The sequence below is a fragment of the Neophocaena asiaeorientalis genome, unplaced genomic scaffold (genome assembly GCF_003031525.2).
Source record: "Neophocaena asiaeorientalis asiaeorientalis breed wild unplaced genomic scaffold, Neophocaena_asiaeorientalis_V1.1 scaffold449, whole genome shotgun sequence".
In the NCBI taxonomy this organism is placed as follows: Eukaryota; Metazoa; Chordata; class Mammalia; order Artiodactyla; family Phocoenidae; genus Neophocaena; species Neophocaena asiaeorientalis.
Genome location: NW_020175027.1, coordinates 3,719,939 through 3,723,000, shown reverse-complemented (window position 1 = coordinate 3,723,000; position 3,062 = coordinate 3,719,939). Strand labels below are relative to the sequence as shown.

Below are 3,062 nucleotides of genomic sequence, written 5' to 3'. Positions count from 1 at the left end.
AGGGGAGAGGATAAATGGCGCCATCTCTGGCCTGGTCCTGCAGAGGGTAGCTTCAGTCTGATCCTGAGGGGGGCTCTGGAGTGTAAGTTACATCTCAGGGTTGTCAAAACCCCGGGCAAGGGAGCTGGGCTTCCATATTCCCTGCCCCCATCAGTCAGCACCACCCAAGGTGCTGAGTACAAGGGGATCTGAGTACAGCTTCCCAGAGGAGTGGCCTTGCGCTGTGATGCAGAGCAGGATGTGCAGTTTCTGCCGAGGAGAAGGGTCTGAGCAGGACCCAAGGGAGGAGCTCAGGCACGCGGCCGGAAGGCCAAGGTGGCCATATTTAGGACAGGCCAAGGAGGAGCATGGAGCTCGGAGGGATGGCTCAGCTCCCTGCAGGTTGCAGGTGAAGTGCACTCAACTATTTCAGCAAAGGTCCCAGAAACCACCTCCGGAAACCCCTCTCTCATTTGCCGCTGTTTGTGGCCAAAACCCTGAACTGTGACGAGGAGGGTCAAAGAGCTCAGGTGGGAGGTAGAACAGTCTTATTCAGACAAAACCGTTCAGAAATGAGTCACTGGCCTGACCTGGGCCCCAAGAGGCTCTGCCAACACGAGCTCGGGGGCCCCAGGCGAGATGGGCATCAGGCTTGGGCCCAAAGTGTAGAGCCACTAGTTGGCAGCCCAGGGAGATGGATCTGTGTTAGTGGGAACTCCTGTCCCTTTACTTGACCCCACTTCCCTTCTCTCCATCCCTCCAGAGAGGCCCCACCTGACCTCCTGGCCTCTAGCCTCCTCTCCTCCAATCCAGTCTCCTGGAGTTGCCAGAAGGTCCCCTCTAAAAAGCAAATCTGGTCCTGTCCCTTCCCTGCCTGCCACCTTCCCTGGCTCCCCACTGCGCTCAGGAGAAAGACCAGAGCCCCGGTGCTCTCCCAAGTCTTCTCCTGTGATGATGAGGCTTAGCCCGCAGGGACTGAGATCAGCAAACTTGGGGCAGAAATCAGGAGTCTCAGCAGCTTCCCAGAGCCCGCAGGCCAGGGCGGCACTGGCTTCAGCCCAGCTATCCGGGAAGAGGGAAGGGCAGCCCCGGACCCGCCCCAGGGCCTCGCTCTCCGCTTTGCCTCTGTAATTAATTTACGGAAAGCATCTAAACTGGGAGCCAACACAGTCCTGCAAACCTCGTCTAACCCCTGCCTCCACCGGAGGGAGCAGCGCCCTTGGGGTGGAGCTTTTCTTACAGTGATTACATTTGGTTTTATTTCTGGAAAAAAACAAAACAAAACAAAAATGAAGCATTTAAGGTCTAATTTCCCCAATCACCTGCGTAATGAGGAGGCTTCCAAGGGGTGTTTGGTGAGGCCACAGGGAGCCTTGCGGTCCTGCAGCCCCAGGAGGGCTTTGGGGGCTCAGAGTCTAGCTCATCAGAAGCTCCTCTTGGCTCTACCTTTGAGCACAGCCAGAATCTGACCTCCTCTCTCCCTCTGCTGCTTCCACCCTGCTGAGCCACGGTCACCTCTGCAATGGCCCCCTGGCCATCTCCCTTTCTCTGCCTTGCCGTGCTCCAGTCTCTGCTCCCAGGCAGCCACAGCCAAGCCCATTGCTCCTCTGAGAAGCTCTCCCAGGGCTCCCCGCTCCCTGGGGTGATGCAGGAGTCCTGCCAGGCTCATTACAGCCACAAAATGCCCTCCGACCTCACTGCCTCCCTGGAATCCCTTGATGTTGCACACTCTGCCTACCAGCACCCCTGCACTAGGTGTTCCCCCTGCCTGGAACGTCCTTCCCGAGATCCGATATCTGCAAAGTCTGCACCCTCGTTTCCTACAGGTCTCACTCAAAAGTTTGCCCTTCACAGCTTCCCTGATTGTACTCATGCCCCCGTTCATTCTCTATTCTCCTCACTCTGCTGTATTTACCCTCTTACCACTCATCACCTGAAATATCCTTATTTTCTGACTTATTGTCTTGTTTCCCTCTATTCTCCACCAGAATGTCAGCTCTGAGAGCAAGGGATTTGTTTTTGTTTCAACAGTGAAAATTTTTATGTTTAGAATTAGCCAGCTGGACTCAGTTTTGACGATCTCAATTTTGGTGGCAACATCCAAAGCATCATAGTCAGGAACCAGTCGAACATATGCCTTCTTCTCTCCACCGGGCCTGGTCAGGGTGTTGACCTTAGTTACGTCAGCGTCACAGAGCTTCTTCACAGCCTGTTTAATCTGGTGCTTGTTGGCCTTGACGTCCACAATGAACACCAGTGTGCTGTTGTCTTCTATTTTCTTCGTGGCTGACTCGGTGGTGAGGGGGAATGTGCTCTGATGGCATAGTGGTCAAGCTCTTTTCTCCCAGGGGACGCCCTTCCGAGGCTATCTGGGCTGCCTCCTGAGCCGCAGTGTTTTGGGCCGTTGGAAGGTGGGTGACGTCCGGATCTTCTTTGTGTGTGGCTGTGGACAGACGCCTTTCAACGCTGCTTTCTTGGCCTTCAAAGCCTTGGCTTTGGCTTCCACTTTGGGAGGGGCAGGGGCTTCCTTCTTCGCCTTCGGCACCATCTTCGTGAGAAGGCGCAAGGGATTGTTTTGTTCGCTGACACATCTCCAGTACTGAGACAAGTGCCTGGCACATAGCCGATGCTCAATAAACATTAATCAAATGAATGAATGAAATGCATCTGTCATGTGACAGAGGGGGTGGGCAGAGATCTCTGAGATGTTCTGGGGGCATCCTCTCTGGGTGCGTGGAGTCAGCCTGACCTTACCTCCTGCAGGAAGTCTTCTGTCCTGGTTCTAAATGAAGTTCTGGCTGCAGGTGGCAGCTCTGATCACTCAATAGGACTGATTTTCCTTTGGTGCACACATCACCTCTTCCAGGGAGCCCTCCCAGAACCCGTTCCAACCCTCAGGGAAAGTTTGTCCTGCCCACCCCTGGCCTGACACTTTCTCCCTTGTGGTCTGTTTTGGGTGTTGGTGTCAGGCTGAGGTCCCTGGCAGGCACCTGACTCATATCCAGAGAACACCTGGAGGGCCACTTCAGCTCACGCTTTACAGGGCCTCTCGTGGGGCCTAAGTCACACCTTCTCCTCACTCA

General features: G+C 54.9%; 1 pseudogene; it reads right to left on the bottom strand.

Annotated features, from left to right (window-relative positions):
- Window positions 1-1,876: 1,876 nt before the first annotated feature.
- On the bottom strand, window positions 1,877-2,527 carry LOC112411731 (60S ribosomal protein L23a pseudogene; annotated as a pseudogene).
- Between the last annotated feature and the right edge of the window lie 535 nt (window positions 2,528-3,062).